The 23,009-nt window shown below is 40.3% G+C and overlaps 1 protein-coding gene across 24 annotated transcripts in view; it reads right to left on the bottom strand.

Moving 5' to 3' along the window:
- The window catches only part of ESRRG (estrogen related receptor gamma), a 408,303-nt gene that overhangs the window by 304,290 nt on the left and 81,004 nt on the right, over positions 1-23,009 (bottom strand). Inside the window, exon 3 of one of the 24 annotated variants that reach the window (XM_087774103.1) lies at positions 12,553-12,622. The exons of 22 other annotated variants lie outside the window; for them this stretch is intronic. The gene's annotated coding sequence lies outside the window, so the exon portion shown is untranslated. Of the gene's footprint in view, positions 1-12,552; positions 12,623-23,009 lie in introns of those variants that run through there. One more of the 24 variants, XM_087774109.1, reaches the window with a different exon arrangement.

Genomic DNA, 23,009 nt, shown 5'->3' with positions numbered 1-23,009 from the left:
TCTTCCCTCTCCTTATGCTTTTTTTTTTCTTTTTGAAGAGGGCATAACACTGAAAGAGGCATCAATCATTCCTTAAACTTCTTCCTTCTTTTCTGACTTGACTTGATGTATTGTCTTCATTTAAATTACAAATATACTAATCTAAAACACTGTTTACCAAGCAGCATATTAAATGAAAGATGCAAGAAATTGCATCACTCACATTTTAAAAATGACTTTAGACTCAGGGACACATAAAAACAGCGAGACAGGATGATCTGCCTTGCCTGCTATATTTCAATCCTAGCAAATGAGATTCACGTACTGTGGTTTTCTGCTCAGGACACTGCTAACCCCCAGTCAAACGAATGCTGCCAAAACCAGTATAAAACTTCTTCCTTGGCAGACTGTCGGTTAGGGTTTCTGCAATGCTCCAGGGACACGTAGAGCCAACGAGACCAAGGTCTCAGTCCCTGGGTCTGCACCTGGTAAGACAGAGAGTTCACACCTGAGACAGTCACCCCAGGGCTGTGAGCAAGGGTCCCAGCCACACGGGAGGCTGCTGCATGGACAGAAAGCAGTCAGGCTGATTTCAACCCAGGTGACAATACTCTTCAGCAGGAACTGTAATAGCAAAGGGAACGCTCGCAGGACAAAAAAAAGGCATCGCCTTCATTCAAAGGTTCCCTACTGCATCCTTCACACCAGGGAAACGATGCATTTAGATCACTTCAGGTGACCTTCAGTGGCATCCAGCAGCAGGAAAGGGCAAATGCCGCTTTATGAAAACACCGAGCGTGGCAGGGCGGTAAAGGCACGGCCCTCCTCCTGACGCTGGGGCTCCTTCCCCTCTTCCTCAGGGTGGCTGCCAGCTGCTGGGAGGCTGGGCCGAGCCTCCCTCGCTCGCCTCTCTTCTCCTCAGAGGGGCCAGGAGCCAAGGTTCAGGCGCTCTCCGCGGTGCGGGGAGAGCACAGGGCGGTCACGGCTCAGCGGGGATGAGCCTCGGGAACTGGGCTTTCGCCTGCCTCCTTCTCCCCCTCTTCTAACCCCAAAACAAAATAAAGGTCATCACTTATAGTTCCTGTGCTGGTGAGGCTTGATTAAAAGCATACTTAGTCCAAAAGCCAAATAATTTTGATAAGAACTGTGAGCATGGCCTCAAGGAGTAATTTCTCATGTTAAAGAAATCACTGGAACAGTATGTATCAGCACAAGCCTGGAAGAAACTATAAACCTTTGGCAACGGAGCCTATTACTGGCTGGATATGTTTGTGTTTCCTTGGATTAGCTTGGAGAAGGGACGTTTTTGCAGATATGGCCTAGCATCAGGCATAACAACATGGATGCTGAAGGTCACTAGAAAAGCCAAGGGCCTTAATACAGGCCTGCTGGCTGTCACGTTACCCCTTTACAATTAGTAATATAGAGGGAATGAAAACAATGATAAATATTTAAACAATTCTATAGAGGATTTTTTTTTTTTTTTTTTTAAAGAAAAGATCTATATTTGGTTGTGGGTGGTGCTGACCACAGGGGCAGAGCACTAACCCCAGCGTACCAAACCAGGTGCTAGCAGTGGCACCACGGTGGCCTCCGCTTCTCCCACCCTGTCCCAGAGGAGCCTCTGCACATGCTGTGGCAGCTCACTGCGATGGCCTGGTCTTGCTGGCGTTCAAGAGTTTCCACAAAAGCAGTTCCTTGCTTCTCAGACGTGCGTTGAACCTGCCGTACTGATGCTGGCTCACCCAGCGTCCATGCAGTGCTCTAAACGGATGCCCCAGCCTTCTGAAGGAGCAGAGGTGCTGCAGGACCTGCTGTTCTCCAAAAGGTATCGCTTTCAGGCTGCTCTCTAAAAATCATAACAATCTTCTAATCCAACCACTTGAGTTCACAAAAACCCCGCTGGCTTCTGATCTCGCAGATTTATTCAGTACCTCTGTGGACCTTTTGCTAACCCAAACATGATTATGCATCATAAATCTAAATACATTCATGAATTCGCCTTTGAATAAATATTTTGAAGGTAGCATCAAGTTTCACAGTATTCTACTTTCATACATAGCTGTTTTCCTTTTTAACTTCCACGCCAGATGCCTCTCTTAGGCAGAAGAAGAAAGAATTGAGAAGACCTAACTGAAGTGAATGTGAAAGGCAAGCCGACACCGGGAGGTGCCAAGGCAACATCATTCCACTTCTCTTCCTCACCTCTTCCTCTCTGGATGGTAATCGCAAGATCCTGAATGCCAAACTTTGGAAAATATCCTTGCAGAGGTAGCATCTGCTCCCTTGGCATACTTCTTGAGCAGTTGTATTGGCAGCTTTAGGTTTGTCCAAGTCTATCATATGACAAGAGTGCAGATGGGTTGCCTTGGATGCTTTGTCTTCCCGGATGCCATTTTCCCTTTATTAACATTTTATTCTAAGGAAACATATGTACAAATCTTTACGTGGAAGGTTATATGTACACATGATTTCACACCAGTGAGGGGCTTTGTCTAGCTTCTATCTAGATTCTTTACTATCATTTAGCTTGGATTCCTGCAAGGGCCCTGACTTTTATTGAAGTCGGTATGTGGCATCAAGCAGATTAGGCCCTTACTGTGTGGATCTGCATTTCAACCAGCTATTCTTCCACAAGCTATAACTTTTCCCATCTGTGTTGATCTTTCTTCGCAAATTAACACCTGAGTCCTCAGAATATTAGGCATGTAGGAAAGCTGCTCATTTCCAGTTAACTTCTGCTCCCACAGAAATCAATGGGAGTTTTGCCATTTGTCCATTATTCAGACAAATAAATAACAGAGCTATGACACAGTTGCCATATATACTGGGACTAGTCTTTTTCTCTTGTTTTCTTAGTTTTATGTTCCCGCCTTATCTCCCATACACGAATCACACAGTCACAAATCTGAATATACATGGGGTTTTTTTTAACTGTAAAGAAAACTAGAGTTCAAATGAGCCAGTAAATCACAAATTGCTACAGAAAGAAAGTAAAGGATCCTGAGGGAAAAGGAGGAGTAGGCATCTAATTAAACTGGGGAATACAGAACAAAGAAGTAGAAAAAAAAGAAAATAAAAAATTAATAATAAATAAACCCAAGATAATCTGAAAAGCGTATTCCTAACCTTTCTGAAAGAACTTGGTCTTGTTGCAAGAGTATTTGCTAGAACGTTTCATGAATACAGTATAAAACTGTTTTAAAAGGTATTTTAAATGAAATGTAAAGCAGAAGTGCAATGCTTTGAACCCAGTGTGCATTCTCAGAGCATGTTTTAATACACTAATCTGTTATTTCCTGGACAGATAAAGGCACAGAGTTACAAAACTACAAGCTATCTTTCCATTTATTGTAACATACTGTTCCAAAAAATCATAAAGTATACTGACTGGTGTTCAGAATAGACAAAAATCTACCAAGCTATAGTCACCTTCTTGGGGAAAAACTTGAGAAGGCCACAACTTACACTAGGCAAGAGACACTAAGTATGGGCTATGGTGGACCAAAGTGAGAAGTTAATTTCAGAACATAAAGCACTGAATTAGAATTCCAGATACCAACAGCTAGAAACTATGAAAAATCGTTAAACCAACATCTCCACTGTCATTTTCACCTGGACTGCAGAAAGGGAACATTGGTTCTAACTTCTCTTTACAGTGGCAGCCGCCAATCTCCTAACAGATGTATTGTGAGGAATCAGGCTTAGAATCACAGAATCATAGAATCGTCAAGGTTGGAAAAGACCCTTAAGATTATCAAGTCCAACCATTAACCTAGCACTGCCAAGTCCATCTATACCGTGTCTTCAAGCACCGTATCTATCCGTTCTTTAAATACCTCCAGGGATGGAGACTCAACCACTTCCTTGGGCAGCCTGTTCCAATGCTTGACCACCTTCTCGGTGAAAAAGTTTTTCCTAGTATCCAACCTAAACCTCTCCTGGTGCAGCTTGAGGCCGTTTCCTCTCATCCTATCACTCGTTACTAGGGAGAAGAGGCTGACCCCCACCTCGCTACAACCTCCTTTCAGGTAGTTGTAGAGAGCAATAAGGTCTCCCCTCAGCCTCCTCTTCTCCAGGCTAAACAACCCCAGCTCCCTCAGCCGCTCCTCATAAGACTTGTGCTCTAGACCCTTCACCAGCTTCGTTGCCCTTCTCTGGACACGCTCCAGCACCTCGATGTCCTTCTTGTAGTGAGGGGCCCAAAACTGAACACGGTACTCGAGGTGCGGCCTTACCAGTGCCGAGTACAGGGGCACTATCACCTCCCTGGTCCTGCTGGCCACACTATTCCTGATACAAGCCAGGATGCCATTGGCCCTCTTGGCCACCTGAGCACACTGCTGGCTCATGTTCAGGCGGCTGTCAGCCAAACACCCCCAGGTCCTTTTCCACCAGACAGCTCTCCAGCCACTCCTCCCCGAGCCTGTAGCATTGCATGGGGTTGTTGTGACTCAAGTGCAGGACCCGGCACTTAGCCTTGCTGAATCTCATGCAGTTGGCCCCGGCCCATCGGTCCAGCCTGTCCAGATCCCTCTGTAGGGCCTTCCTACCCTCCAGCAGATCGACACTTCCACCCAATTTGGTGTCATCTGCAAACTTACTGAGGTTGCACTCGATCCCCTCATCCAGATCATCAAGGCTTGATAAAACTGAACAGTCATTTACTACTGCTTTAAAACTTTTAAAAAGAAAAAAAGCAAAAAGTTTTTAAAATTTTGGAAAAAGAAAGAAGAATGAGACAGTGAACTGGTTAGGATTCAGTGAGACTTCTGGGATTTGGGCATAACCACAGCATTGAAAAAAAAAAAACAAACGAAACCACATGCGCTCCTAGCCCTGATTTCACAGCTGTTTTCTGATCTTTGTGCTGGATTGCTCATGTTCACCTCCACTATCCTGCTCACATACAGCATGCCCTCTGAATCATCCCCGTTGCTCCCCAGCTAAAAACATGCTCTGACAGGAGCAGATGAGCTTAAAAGTCAAGTGCAAGAACTTAAGGAGGTCTACAGAGAGTGGATCCTCTCACCTTTCTTAATCTCAGAGGGGCCTACACCCCTCAGGTCAACATGGGACATTCAGATCCTTCAATCCTCCAGTGAATAAATACGCTAAGGACCAAAACTTGTTTGAGAAAATCATAAAGTCAGCTTGACACGAACACTAAATAGTCTATGAGGGTATAATTCAGCTCACATAAGTGAATAGCTTCAACTTCAGTTAAAGAGGACAGAATACCCTCTTAAAAGGGAATACTATGGCACGATAGTAATTATCCAAGTAAGGGCATTTCATTTGGTACTCTTCACCATAGTACTCATGCATCGTAAACCTAGATAAACCTATAATATGGATATGATTCTAATACAAAAGATACACATATGCACACATTCACATCATACACACATAATAGGCATATCCACCTCAGATAAAATAGTTTACTTTTGGGCACCTCTTATAAGGCTCACAGTAATCCAAAATATATAATGCTTTTGTAAAGAATCATTAAAGGAAGCGATCACATTTAATTTAGAAATGGGGAAAGTAAGGTAGGAAATAAACTTGTCTGTACTTGAACAGTGATCCTCTAGGAGTGCTGAGAATAAAACCTGGAACTCTAAACCACAAAACATCATCCTTGCTATACTCAGCATGTATAATATAGCCAAAAATTACATAAACCCTTTTATACCACAAGCTGCAAGTAAAAATGTCAGCATGAAAGACTGTGAGAATAACTCATTTTGCAGTTCAGCAGATAATTTTTTTAAAAGTCGCATGTTGGACAGATTGTTATATGCAACCCTCAGAAATTTTCCTTTTCAGACACACAGTGCATAGGGCCTTCCCTTGAGAATGGAGCTCAAGACCCCCAAGAAAGTAAAAGGAATTGAATTTGTGTTTCTGATGCCCTGAGTGCTTAGAGCTACTGCCTAAAATAAAGCAACAAACTTTTTAAAAAATCTAACCCGTCAGATGTTCTGCCAAATTAGAAGTATGGAAAAATTTGGATTAACTTTGTTAATACTGTCAGAATAGTCAAAATCAGGTTTTGGTGAACTGATGATCCCCCTTGCTCCTCCTTTCTTTAAACAATATAGAAAAAGTTACGCCTACAACAGCTTGCCATGTGTATTGCAGGAGGAGAGATGAAGCCATTAAGTGGCTCCCTATCACAGACCCTTCAATTAAAGGAGGCTTTGGGGAAGTCAACAGTCCTGGTTGTAATTCCCAAATGTTTCAGAGACATAAGACAACCTCTGGTGAAAATCCAGAAGACTCCGAAAAAACGGGCAAGGAACAAAGTCAAAGACCATCATGAACGATCAGTCCCCAACAACAGGTAACAGGCATTATGCCTGTTGTTTAATATTTTTATGCACAAGGTTAGCATTATTATAAACAATAACATGTATCTAATAATGCATGCAAACATTGATTTTTAAATTGGAATATTTGGCAAAGCCACTAAATATTTAAATACTCTTTAGCACAAGGGAACCTCAACAATGAGAACTATGAAGTATTATTTGTACTCCCTGGTATGTATAAATACATTGTCAGCTCCCTGCACTTTCATTTAGCATCAGAAACAGCTTTCCAGGGACTTAGATGCTGCTGCAAGTGTCAATATCAATGTTACTATTTATAGCACTATAAACTACGTTTTGAGTTATATTGGTAAAGTTAAGCTTAGGTAGCACTTCTAGCATTAATACCTTAATACAGAAATATTGCTATAAATGTAGTTTACAGTTTGGAACATAAACGCAAATTCAGTGTTACTAATAAATCACCTTCTAGATTGCATGGAAACACACTGCCAAAGTGTATTTTATGCAATACACAATGCAGCAAAATACAACAATATAGATGTATTTAAATTTCCCATTTTTACACTGTCACTCAAAAACTTTTCTTCTTCTTTTTTTTTTCCTAGCTTATCGATCTCACTAGCTTGTGATAGCATTTTGGTTGCTTCACTGAGCCATTTTTAGCTTTCACTTCTTTTTTTAAAAGCTAAATCGGGGCTCAAATGATTCAATCAATTTAGCTTCTTCAATTAGAAAAGAAAGTTAAAAGAAAATCCTAGGACATGATAAACTACCAAATTTTAGCCTCCAGGTTTTCTGTCTGTTTGGTTTTTTTCCTTAATACCAATAGCATCCTTCTACACAATAATATCCCTGATGTTTATGGTTAGAATTTCATAGAAAGATGACTCCATTAATTTTTACTAAGAGGCACAGTGTGAATTTACCAAAGACCGTTCATCAGGAAGCAACACACGTGGATAGGCAGTAACTCTTTGCGCCCTCATAGCTGTGAACTTTGGCAACACCCTGCAGCAGCTCTGCAATTGCAGTGGAGAAAGGCAAAACTAAGACACATGACCTTTTGCAACACTGCGTGATACAGAAGGTGTCCGAGACCTTTGTGAGACCCAAAAAAGTCCAATCACAAAAAAGTCCATCACAGTCCCAGATTAAGACTGATATCCACTATTTGAGCAGATTAAGCCTTTTAAAAGGGTACTTCAAAAAAGCCAGAGGCTGCTCCAATGAAAATCAGTATCAACAGAAATGAATGAGGCGCTATGGGGGAGATTCAGATCACTCGAATCCTATCTAGGTGTATGGACTACGTCTCCGAAAAAATTCAGAACATCTAGTTTCCACCATCAGATCTTCCTTCAGGTGATTTCATTAGCCAATGATTCTGTTGCACTTGAGTGATGCCTATCATACCGGGTTTAAAAAGACAAGCGGGGCCAGGCTGCTACCCAAATTTTGCTGCAAGCGCCCTCATGGGTTACAGAGGAGCTTGGGTGAAGTGAAGTCCAAATCCTCACGTCCTGTTCTGGCACTTACTTTAGACACGTCACATGGCTTCTCCTTAGGTACTTTTGGTACTCTGGGGGAAAAGAAAGCCTTCTTATTTGGGCCAGATAACCTGGTATAGCTAATGAGAGAAGACTGAGAATTGAGACTAGCAGCTTGTGCTTCATTTCAGGCTTCTCTTCAGGTTTAACTGCCATCGTTAATTTGATCAGTCATCACCCAGATCATAGGATCATATTTAACCTCACTTAGCTACATGTTTTGTTTTGAGTGTAGAGATACACTGTGCTTGAGTGTAGCCATCTGTGAAATAGGTATAAAAGAATACGTAAGTTCAAGGGAAATGTTTCACAACAATTAATTTACTCATGCAAGAAGAGTATTTGGAGAATTTGATGGAGATACTAAAACATGGTTAAAACCTGTTCTCTTAAATGTGATTTTTTTTATTACCTTTTTCTTTCTTTTCTTCAAATTTAAGCTATACACATCTATTTTTTTAGGTCCATAATAGGCAGTCACTGCTAAAACAACTGGTAAGAGATAATCAGTAGACCTGAATAGTTGGGGAGATCGTCTGATTATTTAATCAAAACTGGTTTTAGGCACTTCATTAGGGTTTTAATGTCAAATGGCATCAAGCAATTAATTAGGAAAACCTGCAGACACTGAAAATCTTGTCCTGAAACACTTGTACCCTGCGCACATGCAATCCTTCCGATCACACGCTAAGAGGAAGTGCAGGCCGTTGTGCTCTATTTGCGGCTATGAGGAAGCTCAACCTGCATCATTTAGGAACTGGTGGATCCCATAACTAATTGCCAGTATTGCAAAGGATTGCACAGAGAGTAAGCAGCAGTCACACCCAGCCATGATTTAATGTAAATATTCAGGTGATGAGAGAGCAGTGTGGTCATGGATCTTGGAGTGGTTCTGAACCTTACCATCACATTTTCCTTTCTGTGGAGGGGCTGGTGGTGGGTGGAGTGATCTTTTCAATACCACAGAGACTTACTCTTAGTGCTACCAATAAGATTTTGTTAACCTCATTACTGCTACTTCTGTTATTGTAGTAGTAACCGGCAATGGAGACAAAGGTAGGCAGAGGGAAGTAAGGCAGCGCGAAACCCGTTTTCTAACTGCTAAAAAGGAAAAAGATGGTAATTCATTTCTGAACAGAGGCCAAAACTAATTTGGGGTATCTTGTATGTGCTTATTTTATTTACTAGAAACTCATTTTGCTCCTTAATATAGTCGCAGAGATCTGCATGAATACAAAGATAAACCAAGGTCTTTAGAAACAGAATAAGGCACTTCGGGTTTGCACCCCCTCAGACCCAGAAATAACTGGGTCTTGCAATTATTCCTCACAACGCTGAGGTTTTGCATTGCCCATTCTTAGTGCAGGTATGAGCTTTTATTATTATAAACATATATTTTAAGAACAATAAGGAAGTGATGAATTGGCCACTTGCAGTTTTCTTGACAGCAAGGTGAAATGGTAGCTGCGGTGACCAGGGGATGTCCTGGTTCCTCCTTGCAGAAAGGTATTCAGCGCACGTAATAATTATTCATCCATCTCGTTCACACTAAAGGCATTGGCAATGCAATTTTAGCCTGATAATCAAGACCATATGACAAAAACCAAGGCCATTAGGGACCAATTTCAAGTATTCTCTGCAAGACAATGATTTTCCAACTGCACTTACATATGCTGAATAGTTACTTCTGCACGACTGCACCTGCTCTCATTTATGTAACCCTCCATCCTCTCCCCTCTTTTCTACCCCTTCTTTTCTTGTAATGCAAAGAAGGAAAGTTTCAAAGGATTGCTGGATTCTTCCTAGAAACAGATTTGATTTATTTATATTTCTGGCCGGCCACATGCTGTGAGCAAATATTATCTGGCAAATGTAAAAGTTAGTTTGTGCTAATGTCACATCAAATTCTACCCTCAACAGACTTCGTGGGGCTGCATTAATGTAAATGAGAGCAGGATTTGGCCCAACACTTTCGTTCCCTTCCTATACATATTCAAATTAAATGAATATTTTGGACAGTCTCTTCCTCCCTCTACATATCCATACATAATTCTGTCTCAGTTTGATTCTAATCTCAGTTACAGTGGTGACTTCATGTGAGTTTTTTTCTGGGTTTATGCTAGTGCTGCACATCTGAATGAGACGCAATGGGACTATTTGTTCAAGTAAAGCAAGCAGGATATGGCCCTTGGTCTCTGGGTCAAGTCGGCTCTACTGTAATAATTTTGTCCTTAATTACTTTCTGCTTATTTCTGACTGTACCATTTCAGTATCGGTGACATAATAACGTTGCCTTTGAAAAGACTGTGGTGTCATCGTAAATCAGGGTCCCATAAGGTTAAAGGCTTCAGTTGCCAGAGGGGAAAAAATGCCAAAATTATTTTAAAATTATACAGAGTATAACTGAAAGACTCTAGCATCTTTTAATTTTAATGCTCCTAAGGAAATGAATACACCTTCAAGCTTTTTCAGATATAATTCAAATATTAAAAGCAATCATAAGCTCCATTATTAATGATGTAACAACCTCTTCTGGCAGAAGAATAAAAACTATGAAATTAGTGAGTAAGAAGTAAAAAAGCCAAGACTATCAGGAAACGACCCTGTAATAACACATCCTAGATCCTCGTCCCATAAACCTGTATTTGCATGACTGATCCTGTCTCACATAAGTGCTATGGACTTCAGTGGGCAATTCATACAGGTGAAAATTATTCATGAATTTGAATAAGAGTACAGGATCAGCTTCAAGCCTTCTCTTTTCTGTCAGTGATCAATCTTCTTGCTACAACTCCACACCCCTTCAGATTTTAAAAATAAAGAAAAATAAAAATCTTATGAAAACTGAAATACATTTGGATTTCTCAGAGCAAAGATTTGGTCCACTAACTCATTACTAGAATGAGAGGAAATACTCCCGGATCATGTCCTTGCTGGTATGTATTCTAGATCTGTTTTCCACTTGTATCCTATAATAATTTAGGGCAATGACATCAGAAAGATCAATGCAGCTGCATCCTAGTATTGAATTAATCTCATAGTACTATTGGTGTCTTCTGGAAACTACAGTACTGAATCCAAAGAAGGAGAATCTTGGCTTGCTAGAAACAGTCCTAATTTTTGATGGATAATTATCATGGTGTCCAGTAAAAATGACTACTTGATTTTTGAAACACTTAGCTATTGGCATGTTCTTCTTCTGTGCCCATCGTGCATATCACCCAGGTCCAGGGTCTTGCTAATACTTGGGAATAACATAGGAGCTGAGAAGCAAAAGAAAATTCAAGACAAGGAACGCTATTGCTATTTTTCATCCCTTGTATGAGTCCCTATAGACACACAAAAAAAACCAGTCATGTCTCAAAGAACCAAAAACCAGAACATCCTGAGGATGGTTAAGGATGAGATCTGTTTTTTCAAATTTCAAGGGCTTTGCCGAAACACCTAAAAACCCTCTACCACCTGATTTTTAGCTGTGGCTTCAAAATGGAATTTATGTAGGTGGCATTTTTGCAGTATGTTTCACAGACACAATTTCCAGCTGCCAGCAAATACCAATATCGCTTAAACTTCATTTAAATGTCTTAATTCAATTGAACCCAGAGGTCATTGACACCTCAGTAATTTCTATTTAAAACCATTCAGCCAAAAATAAACAAACAAAAACAAAACTCGAGCAGAATCTCCTCTGGAGATTATCCTCATTTTAAAAGAAATTACCCTGCCTGACTTTTTATAAGATAATTATTGCAATTGTTTTGCCTAATGAATATTGTTTGAGTATTATAATGCCATGCTACGCATCTTGAATGAGGAACAATTAACAGAGCTTTGTTCTCTTGACATCCCAGGACACATCTGAAAGGAAAGCCTGGCCCTAAAGATTTGTTTTTTCTGGCTAAACAACCTCTCCAAAGAACATAGCAGAGGTAGGATTCAAAGACACTACTCAGAACAATTCAAACAAGGGATGTACCCCTCATAGAGATCTTAGAGACAGATCTGATGGTTTCATTCCCTAACCACTCCTACCAATCCAAAAGACGCCAGCAAATGAAAGCTTTTGCTTCCAAAGACTTTGGGGCTTGATCAGAGGACAAGACTTTTACATATGTCATTCCCCAGCCTTCAGTGGGATTACTCAGGGTTCGTATCAGTATAAGCAAGAGGAGATCAATTTGCTGATATTTCAGTTTTCGGTGAGGTAACAAAATTGATCTTTATCAGTTTCCATACAGACTGCTGGGGCAGGGTTCTAATTTCAATTACACCAACATACATGGGAAGCAATGCCCTTCTCTCGTACCTAAGGATGACCTATAAGAAATAGGAACATCTTACCTTATTCTTCCTGTATCTCCATCCTTCAGAAACCTCTCTCCTGCTTATGGTCGGAGACAGCCATTTGGCCGAGTTAGTAATAAGGATACTTGAAGAACTGAGAGCAACTGTGCCCAGAAACACGTACATACCACTCTCAGTGAACCTGGATCTCGGGGGGGATTTGAACATCGAGACATAAATAATCCATGGTACAAGACAAGACAGGAATGAAAGAATCTTCCTAAATTCCAGAAAAGAGCAATATATGGTGTTTCTCTAAGCCACACGCTGTAACACATCCCTGGGAGAGATACGCCATGTTGGAGCAAGAGACTGAAACCACCCAGGGACCGATTCTACCATACCTGTGCCTCTCTGCGCTGATGGATTGCAGCACCGATCACTAGCAGAATCAAGGAGGAGATTGGACCAACTCTGTGAAAATCAAATAACACCTTTCTGCTGTAATCGCCATTCTCTGAAGTTCATTACAGCTAAGGACAAGAGCATCCCTCAGCTACATCCCTAAAGCTGAAGCTCATTGCCAGGTCACTGGCATATGGTTGGGGGCACCATGCTGCTTTCCAACAGGAACGTTTATCTTCAGGTGTCCTACACTGGAAGGTGGAGGTTCTTAGCCAGGAGGAGAGAGTGGGCCTCTGAAACACCTCCTCACAAATTTCACTGCCGGCTGTCCTTTAATTACTTTAAATCAAGAATAATGTGATCATGTGGCCATGGACACGTGTCTCACTTCAATAAAACTTACGATCACAGCACCTTTCAGATTTACTCTTTCTAGCCTAGAAAATAACAGGAAGCTAAGCTTGTCAGTTTGTCACCATTTTCCAGCTCTGCATTTGTATAAGAAATAACATTGGCAGGGAAATAATACAAAAATGTATCACATACACAGGCTGCAGGAAGATATAATGTTCTTTTACATATTTGATATAGAGCCTAAATTAAGCTGCAGAAAAGGGGCCATGAATCTTCACAGCCTCATTATCAAGCCTCCCTAAACCTCAAATACAGGAAAATACATTTCATAAACAAAGACCCAATAGGATTTTAATAGTACAATAAATTTCACTGACATTTGCCACTAATCACATTTCAAAATATATTTTTAAAACCAAAGTTCATTCAACACAAAACCAGATTTAGAAAAGAAGAGTACCATAAGCATATATTATATCTATTACACTTACTTTAGCCCATTTTTGACTGAAATCACTTTTAATGTGGTTGGCTGTAAATCCATCGCAGTAAACATAAACACTCTCTCCCTTGCCCCTCTTCTGCTTTCTTGGGACATGGGCTCAGACTGTGACCCTATTCACGGATACAAATTTTCTGTTTTCACAGTAAGCTGAGACAGAAAAGGGGATCAAGTCCTCTCTCCCATCACTACATAAGAACATTATCTCCATGATCTTCCTTAGTATTGTCCCTCTTCTCACTAGCAGCCAGGTGCTGCCTTTCACTTCTGATCACAATTCACTGATTATCCACAGCTGAGAAAACCAGGGCTCTTTTACTCTTTTGTGCATCTCCTAACAGAAAAAGTTTTAAGAAATTTTAGAGATAGCTGAAGTATTTTTAAAAGGTGGGGTTTTTTCACGTTTTGAACAATCTTGGAGATGGTGAACTTATATGGTGTTTCTAAGGTCTGGAGGGAGAGGGTTTTTTGGGGATTTCTTTTTTTTTTTTTTTTGAGTTTCGATGTAACTGAAACTTTGTGCAGGTGAAAGGCTGCCAGCCAGCCATGAAGGATGGAGTGCTTTGGAAAGAAACTAAAAACATGGGTGGAACTCAAGTTTTGCCATACGCATGGTAACCCCAAACCAATGAGCTTTAGCTCGGATCACTTCAAAGACCAGGAATGTAGTTAGGCCTTTATACAAAGCCTCAGTTGTGCCTCGCTAAAGGTACCTTTTCACTGCAATTCTTCCATCTGCTTCAATTGTGATACTGGCATCTGACATCAGAGCATCTAAGTGCTGTCAGAACCAGAATAAGCTCACCAGCTCATATGACTAAACCCATCGAGGGCCTTCAGACTGTAATACCATTATTGACCTGGGTTGAATTCAAATGCACTCGGAGTGCTTGATATTTATCCAAATTATGCCCATTGAAAAATCCCTGGCAGAATACAGATAACATCAGATTAAAAAGTTTCATTATAATTACTTCAAAGAGATGTCTGGTATAGAAATAATTAGGTTAGTAAATATTTTTAATTAAATTATGATTTTTAAATTGTGTTAAAACTACAACTTGCATCTATGGACATCATAACAAAACTACAAATCCGAAGAATTCAGGGCCTGAATGTGAGTATTTGCATTAATCTAATACGGTTATTATACCATTAATCTCAGTGATGTAATTCCAAATTTACACAAGTATAATTAGAGCCAGATCCAAGATTCAGCAGATCAATACAAACCTTTCCATGGGCTGCAGGCATGATAAGGCCCTGAGAAAAGTACTGGAGTGCTAGTACCCTCCCACCTCATAAGACTTCTCCCAGCTTGACCTTTCTATCCCTAAAATAATGTTTCTGCTAAGAACTGCCAGTCACCTAATAGCAAATATGAAAACACAGGTATGGAAAGGAACCAAGCAGACATGAGAAAATAAAATTAACAACAGGCATAAATTCTACTGCCTTTGGTCAGAAATATTCAAATAATTTGAGAGAATCTCCTGAAGTTTTGTACCACTTCTGCCTTTCACTAAGACTTCAAAATAAATTAGCTGTGTAGTACAGACAGGAAAAAAGGAAAAGTAAATAAACAAAAGAAAAGATGCCAGTAGTACTGGCTGGGATTTTTAAAATGACACATTCCTTGCTGATCAATTGAATGGATTCTTTCTGCTAATGTGTGAAAAATAAAAATGCGTTTTAAATACCAGACTGCCAAGACTGTAATTTACATTTATAATCCTCTTTTCTTTAAACAGTTTGACACCTTGAACATAAAACTATGTTTTACAGATGCTCTCCTCTTTTAATTGAAATCGCATCTCAGGTTGAAATCACCACTTTCCTTCTGCTTCTCTAACCTCTTCTTGCCCAAAGGCCTGTAACTTGTGAATTATTTAACAATCATATTTGCTGCTGAAAATTGATTTCTGAGAGAATCCATATTGATTGAGATATGGGAGACTAATGAGTTTGAGGTTAAGGTGTTTAGATATCATTATCTCTTATAGTCCTGAACTAGAATCTTCATATTTTTGTGTCTCTTCTCAATACTCAGTTTTATTTTATATCTCTGCTTCAAGCTGTGCTTATGTATTAAAATAAAAAGCTAGGATGAATAAACATTTTACGCAGCGTCTGAAGCGTCTAGTCTCCCAGACGTGTCTCTCCTGTGAAACGCCACTGCATGAAGGGGATGCAAGCAAAGCTTTGCCAAACTTTCATTTTAGCTGGCAGCAAGTTTGTTGCAAAAATTGTTTACAGAAGTTGAAGATCTGTCTCAATGGGTGAGACTTCTGTGACTGCCAGAGCACATACACTGCAGCAGATAACTTTAAACTAGTTAGCTCAGACCTCAAGCTCTTGTTGGGCTTCCACAGGATGGGGCAAAGTACCGCAGAGCTGCTGTCAGTGCAGGTGGTGCCTTGCTGGGAGCTGCACGTCAGAGTGCATACCCATGGGGAATCCTCTCCTACGGGCACAGAAGGGCAGTGGAGCCCCCTTCATTTGTCCACTTACATTCGAGGGGTGGCTGGTGAACCCCTGTTGCAGGACTGCCATTGAACGTGCCACTCATCCTTCTGCTCCTCAGCCTTTTTTGATGTGCTGAGACACAAGGAAGTCGCGTGACGTGTACCTGCACAGCACCCTTGGAGCCTTACTGCCAGCCTCCAGTCGTCTTGCTGTCCTTGCACAGTGAAAAATCACATCCTCAGTGCACTCTCTAACCACATGGGGAAGAGGTACTTTTTAACTGTCTTATCCCCACAGCTAAACGAAAAATAATCTATAGAAACAGAGCATTTCCATGACTTTCAACTATATATATCACATAAAAAACCTTGATATATAAGAATCTGACCTCAACTGCAGTGCCTCCATAAAGCAAACTTCAGACAGCTTGAAGACCTCTAAATTAATGGCCCGGTGTCTTCATTTTTCCCTCAAAAATGGGGAAAAATTAACCTGCCATGCTGTTGGCCTGTGATGACCTTTATGATGATGCTATGCTGGGTGCCCAGAGTGGTCCCATTCAGTGCCCAGAAGCCTTCAGGTTTCTTATGTGAAGGACACTAATCATCAACTTTGGTCAGTTAATGCAGTGCCATCAACATATGTGGCCCACACATCTGGATTTCTGTGCCAAGTCCAAAACCCACGACTCAGTGCAGAGAAGACCTCAAAAAGCTGCAGTAGGAATCATTTGTGTTTGGAAGTGACATGATTGGGATGCACGTGCCCTGGGGCTGGTCACAGCTCGATGAACATACGCTTGCATACCTGACTCAAAGACTCTATTCCAGGCTTTATATTTTTGCAAATCACTCTTCCTCATCCCTGTAACTACTCTTGCTCTCAAAAAAATCCAAAGCAAACAAACAACAACAAAACCCTCCAGAGTGTTTGACCTTGGAGTTAGACCCCTTTTCGGGGTAGTTTTGGAATCAGCTGTATGTATGACTTAAAAAAGACAGTTCTTAAATGACCCAGCTAGAAAACGATATTTTTGGTCAATGATCTATTTTTATTCCTGCTCTGCTGTTTCTCATGAAGCCTGATGACAAAGACCTGCCCTTCAAAGCTAGTCTATGGTTTCTGAATTACCATTTTCAATTACTTTCTCCAGGTGAAGTTCACTATGGTTTTGTCATCAGGGTTTTTTTTGCAGGTGGGGGCTCTATTAGAGGGAGCAAAATATTTTCTAGGTTAGTTTTGCTTGTCTTTCTACAAGGAGAGAAACATACCACATGTTTTCAAAGGTTCTTTTTAAAAAATTTTCTAGAATTTAAAATAAGAACTATGAACTGCATTACAGTATTTAAGACACGTGTTTAAACTGTTGACTACATCCATTTTAGTTAACAAATTTATTTTGTGTCACTCTTAATCAGTAGAGGTATATTTTTGTTACTATTATTGATTTTGCAGCCATGCCAGTTAATGCTATTATCTTGGATAGTACATTCTGAACAGTTACCCTTACAGACATTTTAAATAAAAACAAACATCAATTGGGAACTCAAAATGAAATCAGATCACTTTATGAACCTGAAAGAACAACCTTCATGCTATACCACACAGTCTTCTTTGAATGACCTATCTTTTTACCCAACTTTGGTAATACATAGAATAAGCTTGACAAACTACGGGGGAAGAGGGTATACTTTTTTTTCTAAATCAGATAAAATTGGCATGCTGAATTCTCTAATTATTCCTTTTTAAGTAAGGAACTGAAAGTTCTCATGAGAGATAGTTAAAGACTCTCAGATATCACGATGGGAAACACAATCTAAACTTGAAGAGGGGTATACAGGCTTCGTCTATATTAAAATAAATTAGCTATGTCTAGCCTAAACTCAATATTTTTTTCCTCATCAAGATGAAACAATGGATAGATCTTCAGACTGAACTTTTATTCACTGGAGAGATGTTGAATAACTGATATCATAATAGGTTAGACTTGCGGAAACTCAGGACTATGCAGGATCACATTTTTCTGAAGGGTGGGTATTGCCACAGTTACCTACCTGCACTTTGATGCCGTGCCATAAATCCCTACTTTTCCAGCCCTTCCAAACTGCTTTGCTCCGGACGCACGCTGCCTCTCACAACAAGGTGGTCTGCAGTCCTCTGGCAGTAGAAAACACTTAGGCAGTGGGAAAGTCCATCAGTTTCAGCTCAATCCCCACACCTTGGACATGGCTTGCAAAGAATAAAACTAAAGCCACTAATAACAGAAGTTTTGATCCTAAGTTAGACAGTTTTCACCTGATTAGAAAATATCCACACTACGTTTGTTACTCTGGCCACTCGGAAAACTTACAAGCATGAGCAATACTCTTTAAAAACCTCTGCTTTCACAGGTCAGCACCCTCAAGATATTATAACTTTAAGGTACTTGAGGCTCTAGATGTTAGAAGTCTGTTAATTATGGGTTCACACACATGCCTTATCAGAAAAAGAACTTTTCTCATCTGAATAAGGACTGGAGGAGCAACGGTAATTTTGTTGGTGAATCTGCTAGCTATCCAGACTCATTTTGAACTCATGCAATTTTAGGTGTTGCCCTTAAAGAGCAGGCTGAATTCAGTTTAGTATTTCTTTCTTCATTATTATTTCTCCTTTTTGACCAGAGAAAGAGGAAGAAAACAAAAAATTCTCAGCTCTTTATTTCTGCCTTAAGTGTATGAGATTTTTTTTTTTTTAAATTGGCTTCTGGTCTCCCGTCTCTTTCTTTCCCTAATATTAGTTTCATCATAGAGGAACACCCTAGAGCAGATCATAGTTCAGTATTACAGATTTACTAATTTTGTGGGAATATGTGTGTGTGTGTCTTCAGAACATTAAATTCTTTCTTAAACAGAAATAATGCAAATCTGTAAATTAATTCAGGGACCTTACAAGATAGTAATGCTCTCATAAAGAGCCTTCCTTTCTCTGCAGGTCAGAATTAAGGTAATGTCCTGTATTATAACACAAGGAACAAAGAATGGCTATTTTCTCAGTGCTTGCTTCACAGTAGTATGGGACTAATTAATAGATGGGAAAGTGAAAGTAGGCAGTGTTATTTGTGGACCTAATTAAGAAATGTGGCAGAAAAAACATGTGGACAGGCAATTTCTTCATTTTAAAGGTTTGTATAGCTAGACAGTTTTATTAGTCAACACTACACCCTTTTTTTTTTTTAGTCATCGGCTACATTTTTGTGAGATGTGGACTCCTCAATTAATCTTTCAAAGACTGATTTTGATTGATCTCAGAGGGAGGCTGGGGAAAAAAAGCAGATGTGTATTTTTAAAAAAACAACAGCTTGTTCCCTTTAGTTCCTGGTTACAAAATAAGTGCATTGATTTGATCTTTCAAACATGTTTCTATATCCTCTCCATTTCATCTATTACTGAAGGAGGTGGGGAAGTGAATCTAAATGTCCGTTCCGTTTAATTCCCCACAGATTTAAAATGCAAGGAAATTCTCACAAAGGAAAAGCGTTGGTCTAAAAGACTTGCTCATCAGCACATAGGAAGTCTGTGGCAGGAGCCAAGAATAGAGCCCAGCTCTTCCAAGCTCCCATCCATGGCATTAATCAATGAGCACAACTGTAACAAAACTTACCTATCTTGAAAGACTGGGCTCTGAGAAGACTTTCCTCAACGTTACGATAGCAAGATCCCAGAGACCATTATTGTCCAAGCCCAGCATCACTCGATTCAGCATCTTTCCTTTTGTTCAAATAGAAATGGGCAGTTTTCAAAGAGAAAGCCTAACAGATTTTACTTTAGGTTGTTGTTTTTTGTTTTTTTTTAAAGGAAGGGGTATATCTCACATAAAAGCAATGCCCACACTTTTATGAGTTTTGAAGCTAGTAAGTACTACAAATTTTGTTCAAAGGGGTGACAAATTTGGTGAGACAGACTGTTCAAAATCTAGAAAAAATGTTATTTAAATCCTTTATTTACAAAAATGAATTCATGACCCAAATACCCTAGGAGCCTCTTAGATATCTCAGCCTGTACACCCATAAGGTGACAAGTTATTTCAAGACCTGTCCAATGTAAATGCTGATGTATATTAAATAGGGGATTTTTATTAGTGCCTCCACAATACACCTAGCTGCTCATCTGGTACGACAGTGTTGTGAATGGAGAGGAAGCTCTGCTAGAGGGGCCTACAATACATTTTACAACGATGGCTGAAGCAGAGGAGAAACATCCAGCAATTTACTTCAATTCTGGTCTTGAAGTACCACCCTGCTTGTTGTCATGCTCATGCTACCTGTGCTAAAACTAGAAGGTATTCTCACCCTCCTTCTCCAGGTGCACAACCACACCTGAACCCACCAGCTCGTTCCACAGAGACCACAACAGTGCCGTCTCTCACTACCAGCCCATGCTTAACTGCCACTACAGGCCAGGTTTTGTCTGTCGCCACCTCGGTCACACCCTACCAAAAATGTTCCCTCATTGTTATCAGCTGCCCAGGTCTGCTCTGCAGCAGAATCCCGACCGTGCTGCCTGGCATGCTCTTCTTCTGCAGAGAGGGTTGGATTTGGGCACAGGGATGCAAGGTAAAGGAGGGGAGATTATCTTGGTTGCGGATGTTAAATAAACAATTTTTTCTTACAACAAACCCTGGCACCTGTTCTCACCATGTCATGGCCCGTGATGACTTACTGTCTACCAAGCATGACCAAGCGATTAGTGGAGAAGTGTCGGTGTATCTCAACAGTAATGGGGGCTCTCTTTCCATTTGCCTTCTATTGCGCTATTTGCCTTCTAAGCGCTCCATTGGCCTGTGCATTTTCAGCTTGATGAATTCATTATTCCCCACCTTTTTTTTTTTCTTCCTTTCTCAGGCCAGAGCTTTCCGAAAAAGCCAAGTGACTGTTTCTGTTTTTTGCCTCTCTATGAGGGTTTTTCCCCCCCGCCCTCTTTCTAGGCAGATGTCAGAAAATGTCACACTGACTCATCTGTTTCAAACAGCATTTCAGTATACGTTTGGATCTATATATATTAGACAGCAAACAATCATGACACTTGGCTTATTTATTTATTTATGTGGAAAAGAAAACATGCAGTTGCCTAACATCCTTCAACTAATGATATCAGGAAAATACATTTTCAAATTCAGAGGCAAGGAAAGTGTTCAATTCATATTCCCCAGCAAACAAATGACACCACATAAATAAAATACAAAACTATTCAACTATCATTAAAAATGTGACAGTCATCCAAAATAGGAAATTCAACAATGTGGCTGTTGCATTTTGTCTTTAAATATTTACGTGGTATGGCTACCCTAAGTTTGAGTTTTCTTGGAGATGTTCTCTTTCCCTCCTCAAAGTCATGCCTAGTCGAACAGAAGGGACTTTGGCCATTTGTCTGGCACTTCTAGGTGTCCAGCACCTTTTTTTAGAGCACAATAGGTCCAATACACTCAGGATAGTTATTGTTATAAATCCCATAAAGAAATAAAGGCACATTATATATGAACCAAAGCATAAGTTGTTTTTAACAGGCGCAAGTTTAGGAATGCCTCTGTGCTGTGGTCCAGTAGTCAGCGCAGCAAAGCAACATCTGAGCCTGGAGTCTAGTTCTACTTCTGTGACAGTTTTACCTTTCTGCCTCCATTTCCTCCATAAAACAAGGATCACCTTCTTTCTTCTTAAAATAAAGCTGTCATTATCTCTTTGAACTGCAGAAGGGCTTACAAAAGTCTCTTGGATGAGGTCCCTATTACACTAGATGCTGTACAAACACAGAACCACATGCTATTATAATGTGGGAGTGGCATGCTATTAATAATACATGAGGACATTTTGAAACTATTAAGCAGAAGAGTTATTTTAAAATTCTTATTCATTTCCTCCATTTAAAAAAGAATGAAATTTGAACGAATAGGTAAGGAAGCTATTTGCAGAATGCCAAAACATCCTGCTGGCTCTGTGAATACACAAATGCTGTGCCGGTTGCTCTGCAGAGTAAAGGAGAAGTAACCAGCAATGCCATGTTCTTTTCCTGACTCTGCCACTGACTTTACCTCTAACCCTTTTCAAACCAGTTCATTTCACTGGGGTTCAACTTATTTATCACTCAAGTGCATACAGTTTATCACAGGGACATAATATGGTTCAATTAAAGAAGACCCAGCCTAGAGAGATTTTAACTGGGTTTGAGGGCAGGAGTGATTATTGCACTTGATAGACTTGGGAAGTGGGGGGAAATGATAATGTATTATTTATGTGCAAATTTGACATTGTTGTTAACATATATTCCCCCAGAGCCTTGGATGGACATATTTTGGAAAAATCAAATCAATAAGTGATTTAATATCTGTCAAGTGCTTTGGGATCTTTATTTGAAACAAGTGTTAGAAGAGCAATATCTTACTCTCAACTCCTAATGTGCAAGCATGCCTTCTATTAATACTAGAACCCTTTGGAACCATTAGAGTTTATCAGCTAAATACATATTTTGGCACATTAACTAATTTTTGATTACCCAATTAGACTTTAACAGCTCCATCTATCATGTAAATTTTTCTTAATGTGCAGATTATGGACCCAATAGAACTTAATGGAGCTCCTTACAGTGTTCTGAGTCGATGCAGCTGGCACATGGACACTAAGGAAAGTATTTTCCTCCAAAGTGAGAATTACACACCTATCTTCCCACGTTGCTAATGGGTGTTACGGCCTAAGTCGTCCCTGGGCACTGAGACAACAGAAGAGACCCAAATGTGATCCAATTTATACCATTTTATATGTTGGCTCTAATACACCTCCACTTCTGCCATTCCATATCAAAAGTACATCTCCTACAGTCAACTGAGTCACAACTACACAAATGGAAAACCAGGGCCATTCGATCTATACCTACCTCGCAGTAAACCGTGATAGTCACGAACAGGCTACCTAGTGGATGGCCATAGCCATGAGAAGCTGCTAGCAAAGCCCACTTCCCTGCGGCTACGTTTGGCTTGCAGAGACGTGCTGGAGAGAGTGTCTCCACGCCATGTGCTGGCGGGCATGTTCTCTCCCATCCCACTGTCTCTCAGAAGACAACATGTGGGCTGAACTCGGCACTGGGTCAGGACTTTTCCTCTCCCTCT

This window comes from Nipponia nippon, unplaced genomic scaffold, assembly GCF_047370975.1.
Source record: "Nipponia nippon isolate SJK-2023a ecotype South Korea unplaced genomic scaffold, ASM4737097v1 scaffold_4, whole genome shotgun sequence".
NCBI lineage: Eukaryota > Metazoa > Chordata > Aves > Pelecaniformes > Threskiornithidae > Nipponia > Nipponia nippon.
Note: the sequence above shows the minus strand (reverse complement) of the source record. Positions and strands in the feature narration are given on the sequence as shown.